A 25,923-nucleotide genomic window follows, 5' to 3' on the forward strand; every position below is an offset into this window, starting at 1 on the left:
GGCGAAGCATTAGCACATCCAGTCCACTTGGACTATCCCTTCTGGCCCCTTGCTCTGTGGGTGGTGACTTCTAGGGAGGCCTGAAGCGCCAATGGTTTCTTGATCTCTAGCTGATTCTGCCTGGGTGGTCCATTATTCTTCCCTTTTCTCTGGTCTTGAGTCTTCAGAATTTCTGTTCCTTGGCTGGTGTGAAAGCTCTGGTGTGTGTTTTTAATTGAGTGTTGACAGTTCTGGATCTAACAAGTGTGGCTGCTGCTGCACTGTCAGGGTTTTGATCTGGGGAGTCGTTTCAGCCCCTGAGACTGTGTAGACAGAGTACCCTTCCTTGTGGTTCTTGAGTTAGGTGATCACTGAGGTCTGATTCCAGGGGGAGCAAGGGTTACAGGGGTTCTTTACTTCTGAGGAACATGACCAAATGCTCTCTACCTCAGGTTAAAAAAGAAAAATTACATTGCAGGATCCAATGAAGATGACATGCTGGTTCGATGCTACCCAACACCACTTGCTTAGCAGGATCAACTCAGTTCTATTTATTTCCTTTCTGCTCTTCTAAGCCTTTGTATTGTCCGTGACAGCCCTGCCCTTCCCCCACTGGTGCTCAGCACATGGTCTGTGTCATCCTTAAGGCCCCTTGTACACGGGCTTGTTGCATCAGCCAGCGCTGAGGAAGCAGGGAACAGACATGCCCTTCCCCGGAGAGCTCAGGATCTCTTCAGTAGGGTAGGTGTGCAGGTGGCTTGGAGGTAGACAGGAGAAAACTATACAACTGTCTATATGAAACTATAAATTTTAAATACTTCTTAATAGTTACACTGGCAGGGAACTGAAATATGAGGTTGTAAAATCACAGTCGACTTCCTTCTTGTCTCACAGGAAGAGTTGGCAGTCTACAGCCCATTGTCTAAGGACTTTCAAGCTAACAATTATTTATTTATTTATTTATTTATTTATTTTTACAAATAAACATTTGCAATTGATTTGATGAAAGGGACACTAACTTTGAATTCCAAATTGGCAAAATGTTATGCCCTTAAAAAAAATTCTGTTTCTCACACTTGGGGAGGAGAGGCAAGAGGATTGTATGTTCAAGATCAGACCCAGCTATCTGGTGAATTCCGGGCCAGCCTGGGCTACATAGTGAAATAGTGAGAGTGTTTCAATAACATTTCTTTTGTCAATTGTAGGCCTGTCATGCAAAACATTATACTGAATCACTGTTACATTTTTAATTTTGTTAACAAAAATTTGTAGACCTTCATCTTACTCTATTACGGCCACTAGGTTTTGCCTGTTAACCTGCTCTAGAATAGGGGCCACAGACTTCTCTGTAAAGGACAGACCAGATGGCAACTATTTTAGGATTTGTGGCCATCTGGTCTGAATGACAATGACTCAACCCTGACCTTTCAGTGTATAAGCAGCCATAGGTACTATGTAAACAAATGGGCATGGCTGTGTTCCAATATAACTTTATTTAGAGACACAGATTTTAGTTCCATATCATTTTCGTGATGAAAATGATTCCTGATGCATGATTCTCTTTATTTTCTTTCCACCATCCAAAACTGTAAAAACAATTTGTGTGACTGGAGGATTGCAGAGAAATGGGTGATGGGCTTGATTTGTGCTAGAGGGCCAGATGGAATATCTCTCCCAGCCTACCCTCAGTAAATGCCTTCCATGACCAGGTTAGCTCAGATACTCTGGTCAACTCGGAGGAATGTGCAGATAGTGCCTGGGCTAGGGACAATAGCCATACTCGCTTAAGCTCGGCCCTCGGGCCCCACCCTGCCCCTCCCGCCCACAGGCCCAGTTCTCTCCATCTGTCTAGGAAAGAGTTTCTCCAGGGTGCGACATCAGCCTGGGCCCCTTCCAACTCCTAGTCAGAAGCTCTTTCCAAGGATGGAGACACTCAAACAGCTGCATTCCCCACCCCCACTCCCTTCTAGAATCATCCAACTGCTGGGTGAGTTCAGGACTCTGAGCTCCTGTGTAAATGTCAAGCAGTTAAAGACAGAATGAATCTAGAGCAAATACTGCTGCCCCCAAGCAGAGAGGATGGCTCCCCTGAGCCAGGTTGGGGGCAGAGAGACTTGGAGACGCAGTTGGAGTTTTTCTTGTTCAGCTGGATGTCCAGGAAGACCCTCCCCAGAGGACAGTCCATTAGGTGACACTGCTGTCCCGCTGGGCCTGCTGCCTCTTCCACGATGCTCTGAGCCAGAGGGTGAGCCAGCTGTGCTGTTGTCTTTGGAGAAAGCTTCCAGAGACACATTTTCCCTTTCTGCTTGAATGACCACGTTCCAGAAACATCCGAAGATAATGCACGGGCATTTCCAATCTGCAGCTCCAGCTGGGATGTTTGGGGGTCCCGTTGCCAGGGAGATGTGTGGGGTGAGCAGAATGACACAGAGGCCTCCCAAGTCCAGACCACTGGAGCAACAGAGGAGCGAGACTGGGTTATGCCGGTAGGATCTGTGTGAGACAGTTCTAATGGATGGGACCGTCCTGTGTGGTTCCTGGACACTACTCCATGAGGACAGGCTAATGATAGGCCACGTGTGGTCTTGGGAACTTGACTGCAGTCAGCATTCTGTCACCGTGGACCAGGCCTCAGTGGCAAGACTACACTGGAGCTTGGAATTGATGGGGTCAGAGACAATATTTAGCAGGTAACCATGACTTTTAAGGTCTGGAGATGGCCAAGACAGGAACAAGGAAATAGTCTGCTAATGAGCAAGGAGGGACCCAGGGCAATCATTCAGAAGACTCAGTTAAGTGCTGGAATTAAAAGTTTTTTTGTTTTGTTTTGTTTTGATTTGATTTTTTTGAGACAGGGTTTCTCTGTGTAGTTTTGGGGCCTGTCCTGGATCTCGCTCTGTAGACCAGGCTGACCTCGAACTCATAGAGATCTACCTGACTCTGCCTCCCCAGTGCTGGGATTAAAGGCGTGTGCCACCACCACCTGGCTACAAGTTTTTAAAAGGGATTTGGAGATGGGTCAGTGGGTAAAGTACTTGCTGCGCGAATCTGAAAACTGAGTTCAGATCCTCAGTGCCCAGGCAAAGGTGGGTACACTGTACCCCTAAAGCCGGGGGCTCTCGTGCCGGCCAGCCCAGGTTCAGGGACGAGGCCTTGTCTCAGCAAAGTAAGTGAAAATGAAAATAAGGTGGAGAGAACAGACTAAGATACCAGAAGTCCATCTGGCTTCCATACTCTAGGTGCACACACAGACGAGCACTTAGGCGCACACATGGGCGAGCACACAGGTACAGAGAAGAGGGGATTTTCCTCATTAACCTGCATTTCTTAAATTTCTCAAAATGATAATCATTTAGAATTCTTTAAACAAAAAGATGTATTTCAAAACACACATTACATCCATTCAGTGAAATACCGCATAGCTATACAAAAGAAGGCGTGTTTGCTGCCTCCAAAGGATATTGGCAAGTAAAAATAGCAGGTACAGAGTACTATGTACAGTGTGTGCTTATTTGTAGCAAAGGCTTTACCTGTATTTGTCTATGGTTATATATAGAATATCATGCATTAAAAATTCCTGGAAGTATGTACAATCCATTGATAGTAGATGCCAAGAAAGGGGTTGAGGAGCTGGGGTGAGGTCTGAGATGAAAGGGAAACTTTCTCATTGTATTTATACTACTGCTTCATATATATAATATGTCTGTATGTGTGTGTATTTCCACCATGTGCACACCTTCCATTTTCCCCACAAAACTTTAAATTCATAAACACAGAAGAAAATACACAAAAGAAGTCATTGAGAAAGTATTTGGCATCATAAAAGCTTCCGGAGCTGGCCACCATAAGCCTCTCTGGACATTGAGATATGGAGACTAAAGCAAAAGAAAATACCAGATTCTTTTACTCATGGCAACCCTCACCCCTCCCACTCCACCCAGCCCTGTGCCACTTCCCTTGACCAAACCATAAATTCTGATTTGAACAATGGCAAGTCAGCCCAGGGCTGGGCGTCTATTGACAGAGGAGAACCTGGGAGCCCACTGGAATGTAGCATGGGGGCTCCCAGGACAACCCCAGGGCCTACCAGAGTGACTGTGTGGAGACCAAGGGGTATATACGATCATGCTGGTCATCTACAGATTCTCTACAAAAACAGTTCTTACAGCATCAACCAGTGAGCCTAGAGAGAAACTTTGATTTGGAATAAACTGGTGGAGAATCCTGCTGTTTCATCCAGGTGAAGGAGAATGGAGGTCTTTGTTGCCTGGTTTCCACATACTGTGACTCGCTGGGAAGAAGGTTCTGTGGTGGCTCCTGTGGAGAGAGGCATTTGATTGTGTGTTTGCTGATAAAACATGGCAGGGTTCATCCATATTGTCCACATACTAGGATCCTCCTTAATTCACTAGGTTTGTGAGCTATGAAGATACACACACACACACACACACACACCTCTTTCCCTGCTATTGTACTGTTAAAAATGCAGTAAACAGAGAAGTTTCCATGACCTAGATTCTGACCTTGGCACATCACCTTTCCCTGCTCTAGGCTGATGAGGGCATTTGACCTTTTGATCTGCTGTTTCTTCAGAATCAACCTTTGCAACCACCCACACCAGATGCCTGTATCCTGAGACTTGCTGTTCCTGCTGAACTGTATTTTTTCTTTCTGAGTTGACTGCCAAATCTTGTCCTTCTCAGTCCAACTGCTTTCTCTGCACAAACCCACCTGACTCCTGCCCTGCAGACTGAGCATGCCCACAACCAGACAGAAAAGCTCACAACCCTCCTCAGTTGCTTGGTCCCCACCTCTAGGAAGACACAGGGAATAGGTACAATCCCAGCTTGTCCCTTGCCAGCCAGTGGCTGGGCATTTGTAAGAATCCCCTCCTTAGGTGGTGCAGAAGCCACAGCAGATGCCACCTTGTCACAAGGAGGCATACATAGCATTCTTGTAGTCCTCAAATGTTTCACGGCCATGGGAAATGTCCAGTTGAGTTCCACATTTCCTTGCTGCTTCCTAAGTCCTGATAGCTGGAGGAGGCATTTGAAGGAAGCAGGGTTGAACTGGGTTTCAAATATGGATTTATAGAGCAGGGGGAAGGGGGACACTCCAGATGAAAGAGATAACGGTTCTGGGGCTGCATCTGTCTCACCTGGGTGACCCCATAATGGTAAGATATGCAAGGGGTGCATTCCTACTGTTTCCCTCCCAACTGTTGTTAAAATGAAAGCAAGCTTCAGCTCAAACATAGCCATACCCCAAATATCTGTTAGCAAACAGGGTCAAGAAGGGTAATCTTAGTTCGTTCTCCAGACCCAGGGGAGGCCCAGCTCTTTATCATTTAGCTGTTCTGTCCTACAAGTATTTCCCTTAAGGTGGGTGTCAGAAAGGGTTGGTGACATTGTTTAAACCCAAGTGGATCAAGCAAGAGACTCTTCTAATATGAGTTGGACATGGCATTTGTGAGTTACAGCCAATGTAAACATCTAGAGATTCATTGAAGTATTTGTAAGTTATTGTAGCACTTATATGTACTATATTTTAAATGCCTCAGCAAAGAAAGAGGGGATGAGGCGAAACCTGATTGGTGGGTAAGGGTTTGCACCCTGAAGGGTGAGGGTTTGCACCCACAGAGGCTCACAGATGGACAGCTCACAAGTGGGCTCCCTTGGGTTCATTTCACTATTCTGTTTTGCATGTGTGGACGGTCTCCTAATTAGGTCTTTTTATGCATCAGATGGTTTTCATACCCAGGCAAGGAAACTGTTGTCATGGGGACATCTACAGTCATACCTTAGCATCTCATAATCATTTTTCTTGAATGGTAAGATTTTATCCTCCACTGTATGCGTTATAGTTATTAACAGTCATTGGTTATGAAGAGGCCAACTCCTTAGAGGGCAGAGCTGTCCTTTTCTCCCTTGAGCTTTCTTGAGGCATAAATGACAAAGATTGTCACATTTAGATGTTCAGCATAATGACTTGATGCACATGTATGTTAGGATTATTATAGTCAAGCAAATCAACATATCATCATCTTACATAGTTAACATCGGAGTGTGTGTGTGTGTGTGTGTGTGTGTGTGTGGTGAGAGCATCTGTGTCTTAGCATACTTCAAGTGTACAATGTATGACGACTGTCGTTCCTTGGATTCCCTAGGGATGCAGCTGCAGGTTGCTGTGAGCCACCCAGCATGGGTGCTGGGAACTGAACTTGGGCCTTCTGCAAAGTAGTGCAGGCTCTTAAGCACCAATCCCTCCCATCCCAGTGACCTACTTTCTGATGGAAAGTTTGTACCTGTGACTGCAATCTGTCTCTCCCAACTCCGGCCTTTGGTAGACGCCATTGACCTCTACTCCTGTGAGTTCAGCTGAAAGTTTCCCCACGTAAGTGAAACCTGGCAGTATTTGTCATTCAGTACCAGGCTTATGTCAGTGACATTTGTCTTCTGGGTCCATCCCTGAGGTGTCCTTTTCCACGGCTGATGGTGTCTATGTGACATGTATTTATGTATTTGCCTGCCCTACGTTTGCGTAGCTGCTCTGCTGAGCAGGAAGCTGGCGCTTGTGGATTCTCACCCCTGGTGATGGACGCTGCCGTCTCTGCTCCTGTCTGTGCACGGTGTTAATTATTCCACAGGCCCCACCGCAGCCTGGCCTGCGAGGCTGGGAAGGAGAAGCAGGGTTTCTGTTTGCATTCAGTCTGTGTGCAATTCCCACAGCCATCAGCGGCTGCTGTTGATGTTGCAACACACTATCCCACAGTTAGAAAGGGGTGGAGGGCGGCCTTTCCTCCCACTCCCTTTGCCCGCCACTGCCTCCTTGCCAAGGAGCCTGGGGAGCCTTTGGGATAACCTGAAATAAACTTGCAAGTTCAAACAGAGCCTTCATTCCTCTCTCATGGCAGTTAGCTATGATTTGCTGGGGGCTGTGTTCTAACCTGGCCTCTGGCCTCTAGTTATCAGCTCCAGCTTCAGGGGCTGAGCTCCTGATTGGTCAGTTTGTGTTGCTTTACAAAAACCCTTCACCCATGTAGCTCTTGCCCACAACCACATCCTGTCTCTTCAGTGCTGGGGTGTTAGGTTGTTCCACATGGAAGCAGGGGAAGGATGTGTCATGGACGACCCCTGGAAACACTGGATAGTGCCCCCACCTCTGGCGTTTTAGGGGTGGGATGCACCCTGTGTTTGCTCTCTGCTGCAAGTTCTCCAAGAACATGAGGCTGGCCTGACGAGCATGTAAATCCCTGCATGTCCATCTGCATGAGGCTGGCCTGACGAGCATGTAAATCCCTGCATGTCCATCTGCATGAGGCTGGCCTGACGAGCATGACGATTCCTGCATGTTCATTTGTACACAGCTGACGAGTTTTGCCCTGGCATAGACAGGGTGTTCCCAAGAGTCCTTTGTCTTCCCTCCTTTTGTTAGGAAGGCTCCTGCTACACAGGGAGACAGAGAGATGGGATGTTGCCCAGAGCTCTGCTTTCCTTTTGGCTCAGCCAGTAAGTGATGTGTGGGCTGTCACCTCCCACGCATTTGGGGCCTTATTCATGGGTGTGGTGTGGCCTGGCCATCTTGATGGAGCAGCTTTGTCTTAACTAGTTGTTAATATGGGAAAGCATTGGGGGAGCCCTGGTCTGTCTAATGAGGGGAATTCCTCTTGCCACTTAGTATCAGGAAAAAACCTTTCACTCCCAAGGAATTGGCAGGCAGCTTTTTTCTTCTATCAGAAAAATAATTCTCTCCCCTCTTTTCCTTTGCCTCTTTGACTCCCTTCTAACGTAGAGCTCAGTTTCATTTTTTTTTTTTTCAAGACAGGTTTCTCTATGCTGTTTTGGTGCCTGTCCTGGATCTCACTCTGTAGACCAGGCTGGCCTCGAACTCACAGAGATTCGCCTGGCTCTGCCTCCCAAGTGGTGGGATTAAAGGTGTGGGCTATCTACATTCCCTCAGTGTCAATTAATAAAAAGATTGTAGGGAAAAAATAAAGGTGTGGGTTACTACTGCTCAGCCAGTTTCATATTCTTTATCCTTCTCTTGGCTTTGGCTTTGGTTCTCTGTCCTGTTTTTAGCAATCCTTTAGGAAGTATGCACACTGGGTACCAGTCAGTGACCTGATCAGAGAGTGGGTGGGACAGTCCTCCTCCGTGGGTCTTCTCTGCCCTTTGGCTTTGAGGGCTTGCGTGGCTCTACCTGTTTGGATCTGTTGTTGATGTCCTCTTGACAGAATCTCTACCAGATTTGCCTAGATACAATCCAGGCCCGCTTTGGTTGTCTATTGCATAAGCATTCAAGAATCTTCCCTTTTTGCTGAGAACTAAGATGCATGGCACTTCCCTATAATGAATGGATCTTTCCCTTAAGAATCCCTCCTCCTGTATCTCAATCCTGAAGATATAGTAACAAATTTATGATGGAAATCTGGACGATCAAGGATGCTCAAGGATGGGTTGTCCTTAGGCTGCTTGGCAATGGGATTTGAACAGACTTGGATGGGGAAGGTATGCCGGAGGACTGTGAGTCTTGAGGGGCTCACAGTTGAGAATAGCTTCAGTTCATCAGTGGCTGCTGAAGACAGTTTCAAAAGCCACACAGGATAAGTTATGTTTCCCAAATGGAGCCCTGCGTATTATTTGTTTCCGTATTAGATCTCTATGCAGATTTTACATGTCAGAGTCTCATGAGTGTTTCTAAGTTAACTTCTGATGTATTGTGGGTCACCTGGATGGTCACCTCATGAATGAGGACTTGATGCATCCTCTTTGTCACAGGATTGGTGCTGCGTCATAGGTTAACATGTTATCAGTACTGGATTTCCAGGAGTGGCTCCAAGGCTGGGGACTTCCTAGTTGTATGCCGGCTTGAGACTGGAAGAGGACAAGATCCATCCCAGACTCTCCTGTGTGTTTTGTTTGTCCAGCACCGAATGGAGAAGTGCTTGGAGAACTTGACTGCTTTCTCTGCCAAAATGACCATGATTTAATGAGTGTGTGTGCTGACAGGGAGAGAAGGGATTCCCTCCCATTGAAAACCCAACATGTAGAAACCCAGATTCAGGCTGCTGGCCCTGTAAAATATGTCTCGCTACGGCTTCTGGACAGCATTTGGGGCTCACCAGACAGCCTCCATGCACAACCTTTGTCAGAGAGCTGTGAGCTTGGATTGTGGCTGAGCAGAAACAGAGAGGCTTCAGGTTGCTGGTTGGCTTCCATCCATTACATGTCACCACACACGCCACAGCCGCTAACTCTAAACTTTAGAGTTTTCACTGCCGATCCTCTGCTCTAAGCCATCATGACGTCTCACAGCCAGCTAGGTGATTAGTCACAGCCAGCTAGGTAATTGGAACCTGGGAGGGAACCCAGGTTCTCGCCAAGTACTTGGCAATCCCTGCTTGGCTCATGGTTGCCGGAAGTCACGTTTCACTGTTTATCTGTTTGAAATACGCGCTCAACCACCCCTCACTCTCCGCTCTTCTCTCTCTATCTTACGGAACGCTCTCTGGCCATCTTCATCTGTTCAGACAGTCATTCGGACAACATTCTTCATTTTCCCATAACCCCAATCCTTCACCACACTCTCTTCTAGTCATGTGATGTAACAGATTCATCTGTAGAGTGGTGATTCAGTTCTTCCTTCTGGGTTATAGATTCTTCCATGGCAGGACTCAGTTTACCCTACTGAATTTGTCTTCTTCTAAAATGCCCTTCAAAATATCTATATCTATTTGTTCATCCATCCATCCATCCATCCATCCATCCATCCATCCATCATCGACAAATCGGCATTGGGTCGCAGCAGTGTGCTGTAGCCTCGGCACTATGAGTTGTACTCAGGACGGACACAAAGGATGATTGACTCCCCAGGAAACTGAAGTGACAGAGGTGGAGAGGGCACATAGGAGAGGCAGTGCTGACCTCCACCAAGCCTTGACTTGGGGGTCATGACAGATTGAAGTGGGGGTTCCTGATCACGTGTTGCAGCAGCACAACAGTCACTGATTGCTCTGGACTTGCCACTTCTCTGGGACCAGTGGCTCAGTGAACCGCTGTCCTGCCCTGTCACTTGGGACACCTGTGTCCCCAGATTCTGAGGACACCTAGTTGTCTAGGAGGGAGCAGAAGGGTCCGGATTGACCCCTCCTCAGACCCACTGTGACCAGCCTGCTGCATCAGCTCAGCTCTTGTAGCTGAGGAAGGGCCTCGCCCTGAGCTGGGGTATAGGTGAGTGGCTCTGAGACACGTTTGGGTTTCATGTGCCTTGTTGTGGATTGAATTGCAGCAACACAAAAGATACTTTCAAGTCCCAAGCCTCGGAATGTGATTGCACTTTGGAAACACGGTCTTGGCAGATGTAATCAAGTTAGGAGTGTGTCGTACTGGATGAGGGTAGGCCCTCATCCAGGGGCTGCTATCTTTAGAAGAAAAGAACAGTGTAGACACAGAAACATGCAAGGAAAACATCCCATGACAACAGGCAGTGTGATGGGGCTACAAGCCAAGGCATGCTAGGAGGAGGAGAGGCAGGGAAGGATCCCTCCCCAGAGGCTTCCGAGAGGACATGGCCCTGCTGACCATGTATGTTTTTGAACCCACAGCCGTGGAAGAGAATAGGTTTCTGTTGTATTAGCCTCGCACCCTGTGCCTTGCTGTGGAGGCCTCAGGCAAGACCCCAGTTTACCAAGAGTGACTGCCCAGGCCCTTCCCCTGAGGCAGCCAGCAGCAGGAGCCTAGGACAAGTGCTCCTCAGCTGTCACAGCTGCGCCTGTGCTGAGCTGGTAAGGAAGCAGCAGGCCTGCACTGGAGAACGTCTGCCTGGGAAAGGGACCCGAACAGTGATTGCAAGTGACAGCTTGGCTGTCCTCTCTGTGACTTTTAGCTAGCCCACAGCGGCAGCTGCTTCTGAGGATGTCTTCATGATGAGTCAGTAACACTGCCGTGGCCTATGGGGACAGGGCTGTGGTGTCCTGGCCCAGAGTCTGGTCTGCGGCACCTCAGCACTGCACCCTTGCACAAGGCCTTTACTTTTTCACACCTCAGTTTCCACATCTGTAACATGGGTGTATTGCTGTCTTTCACATGAGGGGTTGTTTTGAAGGTGAAGGAAATATGTTAGAATAGTGCCTGGCCCTAGCAGGCTGTCCCATGACAGCCCTATCCCTTCTGTGGTCTGAACAGAACTGAGTAAATTCTGGGGAACACAGGCAGGTGGATGTTCAGGGACAGGCTCTGAGGTGGGCAGGGATGTGAGCAGTGAACCTGGGCAGAGATCTGGGGTTTGATTTTAGCTTAATTGGTAAGCTCTGTGCTCTAAGATTGGATAATGAATCTGCCCTAAAGTTGTCAAAGCTGGACTGGGGAATTGGTGTAGTTGGTTAAGTGTTTACCATGCAAACATGAAGACCGGAACCCACATGAAAAACCACACACCCAAATGCGTGTGTGGAGGTAGCACATGTCTGGAATCCCAGTGCTGGGAGGTGAGAATTCTGGGGCTCTCTAGCCAGCTGCTAGTCCAGCTCAATCAGTGAATTCCACGTTCAGGGGGAGACCTTGTCTCAAACAATGAAGTAGTGAGTGGTTGAATAAGACACACTTATGTGGTGCCTGGCATCCACATGTACACACATACGTGAACATGCACGCTACAAGTCAGCGGTGGGCTCAGTGAGAGCTGAGTGGAGCTAGATCAAAGCTCTAGGAGCTAGAGTCCTCACCAGAGAGCAGGGTTCATTTGCCTCCAGAAGACTGGCCTTGTATAATAGTGGCACATGTGGCTATGACCCAGGCTACACTAACCATGGTGTGGTTAGTGGGCCCGCAAGCTTAAGAACCTTAAAAAAATGAATAAATAAAATAAATAAATAAATTGGAGTTTCTTTCTTATTTTGCTTTTTGAGACAAGGTCTCTATGTAGCCCAGGCTGGCCTCAAACTCACAACCTTCCTACCTTCGCTCCCTGAAGGGTAGGATATTAACCATGCTTCTTCAGGCCCAGCTCATATCTTGGAATTTCTCACTCTGCATGCCTTCCAAGCTTTGCTTCTCCCCAGCTCCCACAAAGCCACAGTGTCCCTAGCTTGCTGCTCTGGGTCCAGAGCTGACTTCAGGAAGATGGCCTGAATGTGTGACAGGATCAGTTCTTGCGGCCACCGTGTGAGACACAAAGCCTGTCTGAGCAAGGTCCTCTGCACAGGGCTCTGAGCAGCTGCCCTCTGACACCTGTTACTCAGTTTTTTATGAAAGCTGGTAATGATTATGACAAAATGGAGGACTGAGGCTTGCCAGGAATGATGTTTGGCAGTCCTGACTGATCTTTTTTTTTTTTTTGTATTTTAACTTTTTATTTATTTATTTATTTTTTAATTTAATTTAATTTTACAATACAATTCAGGTCTACATATCAGCCACGGATTCCCTTGTTCTCCCCCCTCCCGCCCCCGTCACCTTTCCCCCAGCCCATCCCCATTCTCACCTCCTCCAGGGCAAAGCCTCCCCCGAGGACTGAGATCAACCTGGTAGACTCAGTCCAGGCAAGTCCAGTCCCCTCCTCCCAGGCCGAGCCAAGCGATCCTGCATAGGCCCCAGGTTTCAAACAGCCAACTCATGCAATGAGCACAGGACCCGGTCCCACTGCCTGGATGCCTCCCAAACAGATCAAGCCAATTGACTATCTCACCCATTCAGAGGGCCTGATCCAGTTGGGGGCCCCTCAGCCATTTGTTCATAGTTCATGTGTTTCCATTCGTTTGGCTATTTGTCCCTGTGCTTTATCCAACCTTGGCCTCAACAGTCAGATTGTTACAATCAGATGAAAAGACCCTTCCCAAGCAGGCCTGACTTAGGAAAGCCTAGTCTTCTAGGGATCTTTTTTTTTCTCTTAAAGCCACATGCTGATAATCTGTCCTTGTCCCAGAAGTCAGCGGGAGTGAAGGCCAAGGTTGGTTTCCTGGGGCCACATAACTAAGCACCACAATGGTTTAAACACGAAATGTGTTCTTGCACAGCCTGGGAGGCCAGAAGTCAGAAGTGTGGGTGTCAGTGAGGCCAGGCTCTCAGGACGTTTTCCTCACCTCTCCTGGCGTTTGTGAGGGAGTGTCGCTGTTTCCTGCTGTTGCTAGGCTCCATTCTCTATCCTGAGCTTCCTCCTCTCTCTCTTCTGAAGAACCTCGGCTTTGGGTTTAGGACCTTACCGTTCACCTGCAAAGACTCAATTCCAAATACCGCCGCATTCACAGTACCCCCAGGACTTGGATGTGCCCCTTGAGCGGCACAGCTGAGCTGACTATAGTTGAGCACTAAATAACAATTACAGAATAATGTTTTGGGTGTGGTGTTTTCCATGGCTTATCTCATTTCATCCTTTTGCAAGCCCTGTGAAGTAGATATGATCTTCCCACTTTCCTTTTCGTGGGAAAACTAAGGTTCAAGGAAGTTGTAAAGCCTTGTGCACAGAGATTCCCCAGCACCTCTGTCTAATACACTAGGGTCACCCTTCGCCATCAGAAAGAAAAAACAATGTGTCTGGAGAAATGGCTCAGTTAGCAAAATACTAGAGGACCCGAGTTCAATTCCTAAAACTTACATTTTTTTCTTTGTAAAAAAGGAGAGGTTTAAAAAAAAAAAAAACTGGACATGGCAATACACATGTGCAGCTGTATTGCTGAGGAGGTGGAGACAGATGGATCCCTGGGGCTCGATGGCCAGCCGGCCCAGCCTACTGCCTTGTGCCTCTAGGCCCTGTTTAAAAAACACAAGGTGGATGGTGTCTATGGTTATGTTGGCTTTTTCCATAGCAAGAGAACTGACAGACCATGTAGATGTGAACTTCAGGAGGACTGCATTGATTGTCCCTCATGACTGGATCTGAGTTTCTTGCTTGGAGTAAGCAATCATAAATACTTCATGGAGCTATGAGTGAATGAAGAAACACAGTATGAGAAACAAGGTCAGAGTTAGCCGAGACAGCAGCATACTCCTTACAGCACAGCACTCCTTAGTTGTCAAGGGGACTTGAGATAGTTCCATTGCTCACAGAATTGGTATTAGAGTTGTCTCAGCTGCTCTGTCCCAATTTCATGGCATGTTGTCTTGAGCAAGTGCTGTCCCTAGACTTACAGTTTAACGTTTGACTGGACTTGTCCTCTGGACTAGGAAGGCTCCTCTCCTGAGGATCAGGTGTTGAGGGTCTGGGCATACTCTCCTCCAATTATCTCATTGGTATTTCTAGACCAAGATCGGTTAAGATGTCACAGCGGCACGAAAGAGCTCCACGTCTCCCCATTATCTGTCCACATTCATGTCCTCACTCCTGGTCCTTTGATTTTACCAGAAGCAAATACCTGTAAGTGAGGGAGCTCATTATACCAGTGCATGCATTGTGCTTGGAAAAACAAAACCAGAACCAGAAACAACATACCCGCTGTTGTGAGAACTTCTGAGCCTCAGTGTGCTAGACTGTCTGGTCTGTGAGGATGTGAGTTGTGCTTGTTAGTTTGGGAAAGAAAAGTACTGTCTTAGTCAGCATTTATTTCTGTGAAAAGACACATGACCAAGCTATTTAATTGGGGCTGGCTTACAGTTCAGAGGTTTAGTCCATTATCATCATGGCAGGGAGCATGGCAGTGTGCAGGCAGACATGGTGCTGGAGAAGTAGCTGAGAGTTCTACATCTAGATCTGCAGGCAGCAGGAAGAGAGACTCTGGGCTTGGAATGGGCTTTTTTGAAACCTCAAAGCCCACCCCCAGTGACACACTTCCTCTAACAAGGCCATACCTCCTAATCCTTTCAAATAGTAACACTCCCTAGTGACCAAGTATTCAAATCTATGAGCCTATAGAGGCCATTCTCTTAGGTTTCAGGGAGTGGTCCTAGCCATGTAGATGTTTTTACATTTGTCTAAATATATTTTATTTTGAGCAGTGCATCCCCCTTATTAGCAAAAGCTTTTGTCTTCCTCAAAATTCCCCAGAGAACAGAGCCAATAGGACATCTATCTAGAGAGATCTCCATCTCTAAGCTCTCACTGTATGAAGAAGGAAAGTATAAGGAATCTGCTTACGTCATTACAGAAACTGAGAAGTGTCAAAATCTTCAGCTGGCAAGTCGGAGACTCAGGTGGGTCAATAGCGCAGTTCTGTTTGGGGTCCGAAGGCTTGAGAACCAGGATAGCTGCTGCTCAAACTTCCAGAAAAAACAAACAAACAAACAAACAAAACCAACTTGTCATTCAAGACTCACAAAGAGCCAAGTTTTCACTTCAAGCCCAAAGACAAGAAAAGACAAACGTCTCAACCAGGAGAGCTGAGCAGGAGAACTTCCTCTTAGTCTTTTCAGGTCAGGTTTCATTAGGTTGGAGGGTCAGTCCCACCAGGAGGATCATCCCCTTTACAAGTCTGTTGATTCAAACATTAACCTTATCCAGCAAAGGTCACACAACACACCTAGAGTCACATCTGACCCAATGTCTGGGTACTCCATAGCTCCATCAAGTTGATACACACAATCAGGTGTCGCACTTTCTCCGTGGCAAGCATTCTCTGTTCTTAGCTCTGGTGAGGCTGAAGTGTCAAGCATGTGACCTTGGTGTCCTTGGTGAAGCCATACCCAGTTGAACGGAGTTGGAGAGACCATGACAGAAATCTAAAAGAGGGCTTTAGTAATGGATGTTTTCTTCTGAGGTACCATCAGCTTCCTTTGCCTCTGGCCCTGACCATGTTGGTATAATTTTTTAATAGGTGATGGTAATTATCATTCTGTGAAAGCTGCCCGGGGTCCTTTCATCTGGCTTACACTAAGTACTTGTCTGAAACTCATTCCTGGTAGCCAGAGGAAGGCTCCCACTAAAACACTGTGCCCTAGCCAACCTTTACCTGTCCATTAGCAGTTGTAACTGCTACACACTCTATACTAAGAACAGCTGGGCATGGGCGGGGAAAGTGGGTTCATTTCCAGATGTTTGATGAGTCACCAGTGGTGCCAGTCTGTGGAGTTGCTCAGCCTCCTCCCTGCCCACTGTCCTTCCCCAGCTGCTGTGTGAAGAGCACAAGCTGTGCTTATACATGGGACCCACAGAATACATTTGAACAGTGAATTATTTTATTTGCGAACTTTTAAAAAGTCACTTAGTCTTTGTAATATCCAAAGTCATCTTAAACCCAGTAGGAAAGTAGTTACATTTTGTAATTTGGCCATCCATGCTTAACAAAGAAATTATCACGTAAGATTTGTTGACCAGTTTGTCAGGTATCCTAACAACTCAATGCCACACACCAGAAGCCTTAGCGACAGTCATACTAAGCTGCAGGGTCCGCCTTCCACTGCTGCCTTCTTTGTTATTACTGTCCCCAGAGGCTCCATCTCATCACAGGCAGTTGGGAGTTGGATGGACATGGACTCGCAGAATTTTTATTATATTTTTATTACAGATCTGAGCAAATAGTAACCCTTAGTTAGACCTGCACGCCTGTGCTATTTCAAATCATAATGGATTGCTGTATTTCCCATTTTACTCTGTGTGCATGGAGGAAGACATGGCAGGGAAGACAGCTGGAGCCATGGGGAGCGGTCAGGGTGATTTGAATTCAGGTCTGCTTTACCAGCTATATGACTCTGGGAGGATTACCTAACCTGGACCTGCTTCTTTGTGGAAGGGATGAATATACATACGTACATGAATGTGCACATGTATGTATGCGTGTACATATATGTACACACATATGTACACACATACATACATGTGCACACACATGTACAGACATATGTACATGCATGCATACATACATACGTAATAAATAATAAAAATACATATAGGTGTATCATACCATAAGTGAGGTAACCTTTGTCATCATTTGGCTGATTATTATTGTTACTGCTCTGATTTTTTTGAGACAGGCTTTTGCTACACAGTCCAGGCTGGTCTTGAACTCTTCTTCCTGCCTCTAGCTCCTGAGAGAAGGCATCAGAGGGTACGCTGCCACACCGGGCCTGGCTCGTTAGTAACTGAGCAGTTTTTCTCTTGTGAGTTGTTCCTTCCCTCTCTTCGGCTGTCTCCCTATTATTGCGTTATTCATTTATAACCGCATCTTCATCGCTTCAGCAGAAAATCGCTCGGTATAAATGTGTTGTGCGTGTTTGCGTTTATTATGACAGGTCACATTCCGAGAGGCGGGCGCAGAGGGGCTCCTTTGTTTCGAGGTTTTGCGTCTGTGTTTTTGGTGATTCAGCTTTGGGCCAGTGACATGGCTCAGAGGGTGAAGGTGCTTGCCCTGAGTGCCTGACAGACACGAGTGCCATGCCCAGAACCCTTGTGAAGGAGACAATGACGCCACAGTTGTCGTCTGATCCCACACAGGCTCCATGGCACATGGAGGTACACGTGCACGTGCACGCACACACACAGACATGAACACACAGACACAGACAGACATGAACACAGACACACACATACACACAGACACAGACACACACACTCCAGTAATAATTTTAAAAAGTGAAACTCAGCTTCATTTATAAGAAAGCAGCTCCTCAACAAAGCTGAGATTCAGACCTGGGACTGTCTTGGGGACACCTGCTCCAAAATTTGATACTTGTACTGCAGAAATCTACTTTGGGATTTAAGGTAGAAATTTTAAAAACAAATAGAGGGTCACCACTGTCAAAGAAGCTTAGAAACATGCTATGTCCCTCACAAGAAAACAGAATATAACTGTAGCTGGATGGACAGGAGAGCTGAAAAAAGGCCTCAGACCTCTGTCCTCAATTTCAAACACCTTATTTGAAAGGCAAGAGTAAAGGCAGCATTACCGTATATACTGTGTGATTACCGTATACTACTGTGTGATTACTGTATATACTGTGTGATTGATTACTGTATATACTGTGTGATTGATTCCCGTATATACTGTGTAATTACCGTATACTACTGTGTGATTGCCGTATATACTGTGTGGTTATCGTATACTACTGTGTGATTGATTCCCGTATATACTGTGTGATTGATTCCTGTATATACTGTGTGATTGATTCCCATATATACTGTGTGATTGATTACCGTATATACTGTATGATTACCGTATATACTGTGTAGTGCACAACAGCTTGCTTATCTAGGACATTGGGAAGCAGTTGTTTTGGTTACTTCTCTCATCCCTGATCAAATACCCAACGTAAGCAATTTAAGAAAGGAGAGATTTATCTGGGCTCATGGGTTAGCGGGTCCATCATGGTGGGGGAGGTATGGTTGTTCGACATCCATCCCTGGCGGCAGGAGGTTATGGCATGGGTTGCTCACATCTCAGCAGATGAGGAATCAGAGAGCTGAGACTGGAGCCAGAAGTCATATCCCCTTCAGTGTCCACCCTGCAGACTTGCACTGGCTCGGTGGCAGTCCCAAGGTCCCACAAGCTCCCCAAACAGTGCTGCCTGCTACAGACAAACACAGGGACTGTGGAGGACGTTTACAGAAGGGAGCCTACGGAGGGGGTCGCCTATTTGTCTTTGCTGTTTCATTGTTTAGCATGGCTCTGGCAGACAGTAGATGGTCCACACATCTTTGAATGGACCACTGGATATCCATCTGTCACCTGAGAAACACCTGCAGAACAACTTGCTAGGAAATGTGTTGAACAAGAAAGGGCTCAGGCTGGAGATACACTCAGCAGCTGAGAGCATGCTTCTGCACCAGACCCAAGCTCAGTTCCCAGTACTCACCTGTAACTCCAGTTTCGGGGAAATAGGATGCCTGTGGCCTCGGTGGGCACCTGCACTCATGTGCACATAGCCACACACAGAAGTACACACAGACACATAATTAAAAGTAAGATAATTAATTAATCTAATTAATCTTAGAGAGGGCTGCACTGAGATTTGGGAGACTCCGGAAGGGAATACTGACTGCTGAAATGCTGATCACACTTTGGGACACTGGTACATCAAGGTCAAGGGGACAATCAGATTGGGACGCCTGCAGGAGTCACATTAGGCAGTGTGGTTACAGCACAGGAAAGGTGGCTGCAGACCATTTCAGGGTGTTTGGGGGTTTGAGGGCACAGAATTGTGGAAACTAGAGCAGGAAGAAGAGGCCAGGTGGAGAGATAAGGAGCACAGGATCCCCTTAAGATTGGCCAGGGATGGAAAAGGAGATTTGAATAGGAGCCAAGTACAAATGTAGAGTGTTGGAGAATCTGGAGCTATACATCAGCAGTTTCTTTTTGACAATTTGGTTGCAACACGAAACAAAAACAACGATCCAGCTCAAAACTCAGATTCCTCTAGGTTGTTTGTATAAGCAGCTTCGAAGGTTTCGTCGAGAAACTATGGAATTTCGTTTATCTGGTCCCTGGGCAGATAAACAAAGTGCAGTCTAGGTTGCGTGTTCTGAGGCTCCTGTCTACCTTGGTTAATCTCCCCCAGCACTTTGAAAAGTTCGTCAGGCTTCCTCGTTGCCCCTGGGGAGCTCTTACTAAAGAATGACCCTCTGTGAGGCAGGGGACTTAAGATTCACTTTAGAAAGCATGTGGGCAGGATAGCAAATGTGGATTTTCTACAAACTCACTGTGTGACTGGGTATATATTGTGCACTTTTGTGCACATGGACTTATTTTCAAAAGATAACTTCCCCCAATGTTGTTCTTTCTAAGCTAGGAGTATCGAACATGTGCAAGGCCCTGGGTTTAATGCCCAGCATAAAATAACAACCATAAAATGTTTCATCTATAGTAAAGGCTTTTATACCAGTGCTCTCCTATAAAATATAAAATTCCAAACCATATATATGTATACATACACATGCATATACAATTTCAAATTATATATAAGAATTTAAACATAGAAAAGAGACACAGTTAACTGTAAGAATATATTTTAATCAGTGATTCCCAAATATCTTTATTTCAACATGTTATTAAAATAACATCTTTCGCCGGGCGGTGGTGGCGCACGCCTTTAATCCCAGCACTCGGGAGGCAGAGCCAGGCGGATCTCTGTGAGTTCGAGGCCAGCCTGGTCTCCAAAGCGAGTTCCAGGAAAGGTGCAAAGCTACACAAAGAAACCCTGTCTCGAAAAACCAAAAAAAAAAAAAAAAAAAATCTTTCTTCAAAATTCCGTCTTTCTTTTACAAGTATAGGACATTCAGTTCAAGACAGCCATATTTCATGTATTTAATCATTACATGTGGCAAGGCATGTCTCTGCATGAGTCTTAGGTAGGAGCAAAGTTTACTTAAGGGGGTTTGTTTACTGGCCCCTGCCCATAGCCCTGTAAATTCCCTAATCACAGCTTCACACAATCTGCTGAAAATCTGGTAAGGAGCCAGGTCTGATAGCACAGGCCAGCTAGTCCATAGGCTGAGGCAGGAGGATTGCAAGTTTAAGGTCCATTTGGGACACTTATTGAGACTTTGTCTCAAGAAGAGGAGCTGGTGAGACGGCTCAGTAGATAGAGGTGTTTGCTGCCAAGGTGAGCGTCGGGGATCTAGATGGTGGAAAGGGAGAAGAGCTCCTCAGAGCTGACCTTTGACGCCCATGTGCATGCACACATACACAGAAAAAATTAAAAACCAATGTATAAAACCCTAGAGTATTTAAGTAGAAAGGGCTGGAGATATAGCTAGGGGGTAGAGTACTTGTCTCGTGTGTGTGTGTGTGTGTGTGTGTGTGTGTGTGTGTGTGTGTGTGTGTGTGTGTGTGTGTAGCCCTAGGTTCAGTCTCTGTTTCTACAAAACTAAACGCTGGTTCACAGTCTCCACAAGGACTCTGGGAACCTTAAGGGCAGGTTTCCTAAGGGAAGGAAAGAGACCTGGGAAACCCTTCTGCTCTGTTTGACTGGTTAACATCGCCCACAGGCTCGAGGTTAGAACACTGGGTCTGGAGCAGTTACTCCTCGTTTGGGGAAGTTGTGGACCTCTAAGGAGGGGGAGCTTCACCAAAGGAAGTGAGTCAGTGGAGGGCGGGGCTGAGGGGTTTATACCCAGCTCCACTTCCTGTGCACTCTCTGTCCGGTTCCTTCAAGCTGTGAGCAATGAGGATTCCCAGCTGCACACTCTCGCCGCCATGCAGCGGTCACACCTTCGCCTCGCAGTGGGCTGTATCCCCTCAAACTGTGAACCGAGTGACCCTTCCGACCTTGAGCTGCTGCTTGTCAGCTAACTAACACCCTCTCTCCAGCCTCATTGCAGTTCCCAGAGCCCCAGACTGAACAAAAGGTTTTTTGTTTGTTTTCTTTTGGTTAGGCGAAGACCGATATGGAGACAAATTCTTCCCTGAAATAACGAGGCAATTTTATCATTTGTTTATTTCATTCAGTACAAATATGTGTATGTTTTGCTGTAGGAATATTAACAAATTCAATTCGTGAACATTTCTCAGACCCTGCTGAGGAAATCTGTACCATCGGATATTTCTAAAATCTGCAATCTTTGAGGGTTTCCAGTGGTGTTTTTTGAGCTTTTTTAAATGGTAATTATGGTCAAAAATTCACATTGTATCCTAGGCTACACACACACACACACACACACACACACACACACACACACACTCACTCACTCACTCCTTTCCAGGAGTCTTGTGCCTTGTGGACTATGGAATTTCTTCTTCTTTTCGCTCCTTACTTCTGAGGCCACTGGAAGCTTTAGTATTATCTGCGCTCATCCTCAGGTCTTCTCCCCACCCCAGGCCACGGTTGCATTGTAGCCCCCGTTCTCAAAGTGGGTTTTTGTTTGGTTTTGTTTTGCTTTTCTGGCCCTTTTCCCCAAACGGCCTTCATTAGATTGGTTTTGGAGTGCCCTCGCCACGTAGCCTCTTGTTTTCTTGGGAGGTGCTGGGACTTGAACCCAGGGCCTCACACACCACTAAGCTCCACACTCAGCCCCTGTGTACTCTGTTTTAAAAGCAAATATTTCCCAGTGAAATGGAGCCAGAAGGACCTGTTGATCTGAGCTGGGTGACCCTGGCAGAACTGGGGAGCTTCCTTTGGTTTCCGACCTGTGCTTGATAATGCCTATCTGACATTATCTGACAGGATAAAGTGCGATTTCATATGAAGACTGCTTGGCCCAGGTTCCAAGGTCAGAAATGTGCTGTGGTAGTTAGTTCACTCTTGAAGGAAACCTAACCCAGTCTGGCTGAAACAAACAAACAAACAAATGAATGAGATGCCTAGCTGCACGCAGTGGCAGAACAGAAAAACTAGTTTTAGGAGTAGCTGAATCTAAGCACCAGATGATGGTGTCTGGACTCTGTGGGGTCTGCCTTCCTTTTAGGTAGTTTTTTCCTGGAGATAGCCATGATAGCCTGAAGCTGACCACGAATGAGGAACTGTCCACTTCCTGGTAGCTCTGAAGCTGATGCTCATTGCCTTGGCTTTGATCATGTTTCCATCCCAAAACCAATCACCGGCGGCTGGAATGGGATGCTCTGATTGGGTAGACCCAAAGTGGCATCTGTGGTAAAGATTCTGTTCTACTCAAACCACAAGTGCTGATAGTGAGTGTGATAGCTAATTCTTTTGTCACCATGAGGGGATTTCAAACCACATGGGAGCACAATGCTGGCTAGGAAGTGGAGACAGGAAGACCCATCCTGAATGTGAGCAGCATCAACGCACGGGCAGGCTTGTGGAAGAAAGTGAGCTGAGCACCAACACAGGCATCTCTCTGCTCCCGGACTGTGGATGTGGTGTGACCATCTGCCTCACATTCCTAATGCCATGATGGACCATTCCCATAATGTGAGCCAAAATAAAGCTTTTGTCACAGCCACAAAAGGAGTAACCAATACAGTGTGGGAGGGGCTTCCCAGAGCATCACTCACGACCGTTGTGTTTTGGTTTGTTCTGTGGTCGTGCTAGGGATCGAACCCAGGGCCTTGTGCATCCTTCCCTCCCCTTCCTTTTTAACTTTCTTTCTTCTTTCCGTTCCTCCTCCTCCCATGCTCACCTTTTGTTTGTGGAGCTGGGATCAAACCCAGAGCCTTGCTCATGCTGGGAAAGACCGCACCAACGAGCAACATCCTCACCCCGAAACTTAGCCGAGATCTAGTGTGGATGGATGCTGGAGAAAGGAGACGCCCACGTGCATCCACTGCACACGCTGTTCTTCTCAGAGCCATGCTGTGTGTAGCATCGTGCTTGCTCTTTAATCAGGGAAGCGTTGCTGGAGGCAGAGAGATGGTGGGAACAGAGGTGGACAGGGAGATGTGAGGAGAAGACCCGACAGCCTCCTCAGTCCCAGCCTGGTGCCAACTCTGATTCTCCGTACCTGTTTCTGGTGTCAGTTGAGATTTAAAGATTTATTCATATTTATTTTATGTGTGTGAGTGTTTGCCCACGTGTGTGTGTGTGTGTATGTGTGTACCACATGCATACCTGGCACTCACAGAAGTCAGAAGAACACGTTGGATCTCCTGAACTAGTTATAGACTCCAGTTGTGAACTGTCACATGGAGTGCTGAGAACCAAAGCCAGGTCCTCTGGAAAAGCAGTAAGAGCTCTTAAGCACTGGGCCATCTCTCCACCCCCACCTCCTGCCCCCACTTTTAACCTGCTGAAACCAGTCCTAAGCCACAAGAAGCTTTGAAAATGTTCCTGTGTCTATTCTCAATACTGTGAGTTTCTGGGAAGGTGGTTTTTCTGGGAGAGCTTAACCCAAATTCTCCCTACACTTTCCTCACTGCCCTCTGCCAGGACAGTTTGGTAGTCCTGCAATATCAAACTGGGACATCTCCAGTGACCTCGTGGAAGTTGTTTTATTGAAATTATAATGCACATGCGTGTGTTTAAAGTAGTGTAAGGATGGGGCTAGAGGATGAGATGGCTCAGTAGAGGACCAGGGTTCAGTTCCCAGCACCTGTGTCAGGTAGCATATAACCTTCTGTAACTCCATCTCCAGGGGCTCGAACAGCTTTTACCGTGGGCATGCGCGCGCGCGCACACACACACACACACACACACACACACATACAGACACACACACACACACACACACACCATACATCCACACAAACATACACATAAAAATGATAAATAAAGTAATGTCGGAGTTCTTGTATCTAATTACAGATAGAGTTAGGATTTTTACGTAATAGCTGGCATGCACCCTTTAATGGAAGCTTTTGTGGGGCTGTGTTTCTGCTCTTCACACCAGTCATGTGATAGGCACTCTCACCAATGCTACCTTACAAAGATGGAAACAAAAGTACCACAAGATTGACTAAGTCCCCAAGACCAGGAGCTCAGAGGGAGAGGAGCTGTTCCTCTCCAGTACTTCGGGGGAGCATGAGAGACGCTCCAGGTTCCAGTGGCCACTAGGGTTCAGACCAGACCAGTGTGCGAGCCCAGGAAGCCGGTCTCTCTAGCCTGGCTTCCTCAGCATCTGAAGGAAGGGCTCTTGCCCAGGGGTCTTTTGGACATTGAATGGAGTGCAGGGAAGGCCAGTGCCTCCTGGCTGGCTAACTCCAAGGTCAGGGCAGCTGATTGCTGGGGCTGATCTTGACACCTTGGTGGCAGAGTCCTGTGTGGTATGTAGTTCAGTGGCTTCACATTACTTTGGCCAGATTCTGGGGAGGAACAGTAAATTAGGACAGTGCAGTATCTTTTTCTACCACTCTCTGGTGTTTGCCCTTTTCTCTAACTCGAGTATCGAGTGAACTGGGACAAGCTGGAGTCTACAGATCAAACAGAAAATGTAGTGGGCAACTGCATTTAGCCTTTCTCTCTGTGCACCCCCTGTTGAGGAGCAGGGGAGGACAGGAGGAAGGAAGGGCAGATCACCCATAACTCTTCCACCAAGAGATAATAACCTTTCTGATCATTTTCCAGATTTCCTTCAACACAATATTCCCCAGACTCCACTGATGCCCCGTAGCCCTGCTCTGAGACCGAGGTGGGCTGTGCCTGCTTTGTGTTTTGCCATGTGGAGAGACACGGAGCCAAACCTTTGTGCCTCCCACCCACATACCCCCGCCCTGACTCTGAATGACGCTGCTTGTCTGGCAGAGTGCATCTCAGGAATGTCCTCAGTGGGGTGGGGAACAAAGCCTTCTAGTCCCAAAGCCTCTTTGTCTGGCCTGGACCCTGGAGGCCGCAGAGACCTGGAGTGTCTTGAGTTTGCTGTTGTGTGCCCTTGAGTGGCTACAGAGCTGGGGAGAGAGTGTGGAGCTGCTTTCCCTGGTTTCCTCTATAACTTTAGAAGGACCTCTCAGAGTGCCATGTTAGGAGCAAGTGCCTGTGCGGCCCCCCCCCCCCCCCACACACACACACCGGGCCATCAGCTACCAGGGCAGGCCCCTGCCTGCCCATTCCAGGTGGGGACTGGAATTACGGCCAGGAACTGGCAAGTCCTTTGCCCAGGCTACTGAAAGGACTCATCTAACTTCTTTTATTAGGAGGAGCTCTGTGTGTGTGTGTGTGTGTGTGTGTGTGTGTGTGTGTGTGTGTGTGTGCTGTCTGTCTATCTGTCCGTCCATCCGTCCGCCTGCCTGTCTGCCTGCCTGTTGGCCTGTCAGTATGGTGTTCAGCAGGTGTTTTCTGTCTTTGCACAAAGACCTGTTTGGGCCTGGTGGTGGAAGCCAACCCTGAACTTATGTGGCCCTTGCCCATACAGAGCTTTCTGGGCCCCTAGTCGTGGGACAAATAGAAAAACAGTGTGAGTCACCAGCTAGCCTGTGCTGGTTGAGCTGGGTGGATGGGAATGGAGCAAGGCTCTGTGGTGGCAGCCCCTTAGCAGGCCAAGAGGCCTTCTTGCCTTTATGGCTTGGTGCTGTGTCTTCAATTATTACCACGTGAGTCTCTGCAGGGCCCAGTCTGTGGGCTTGGGGGTTCCAGCTGGCTCCTTGGCTGGGATTGGGACTCTGCTCCCCAAGGAGGTCTATTCCAGTTGAGAGGTTGGCCGTGAGCAACTCCGGCTGTTTCCCCAGCACTGCGAGGCACAGCGAGCATCCGTCCC

At 47.3% G+C, this 25,923-nt stretch overlaps 1 protein-coding gene across 5 annotated transcripts in view; it reads left to right on the forward strand.

Moving 5' to 3' along the window:
• Positions 1–25,923, forward strand: part of Afap1l2 (actin filament associated protein 1 like 2) — a 102,194-nt gene that overhangs the window by 26,318 nt on the left and 49,953 nt on the right. The window contains exon 1 of one of the 5 annotated variants that reach the window (XM_052763425.1): positions 6,265–6,372. The exons of the other annotated variants lie outside the window; for them this stretch is intronic. The gene's annotated coding sequence lies outside the window, so the exon portion shown is untranslated. Of the gene's footprint in view, positions 1–6,264; positions 6,373–25,923 lie in introns of those variants that run through there. 5 annotated transcript variants of the gene reach the window in all.

Source organism: Peromyscus californicus, unplaced genomic scaffold (genome assembly GCF_007827085.1).
Source record: "Peromyscus californicus insignis strain IS unplaced genomic scaffold, ASM782708v3 Scaffold_4__1_contigs__length_199733344, whole genome shotgun sequence".
NCBI classification, from domain to species: domain Eukaryota; kingdom Metazoa; phylum Chordata; class Mammalia; order Rodentia; family Cricetidae; genus Peromyscus; species Peromyscus californicus.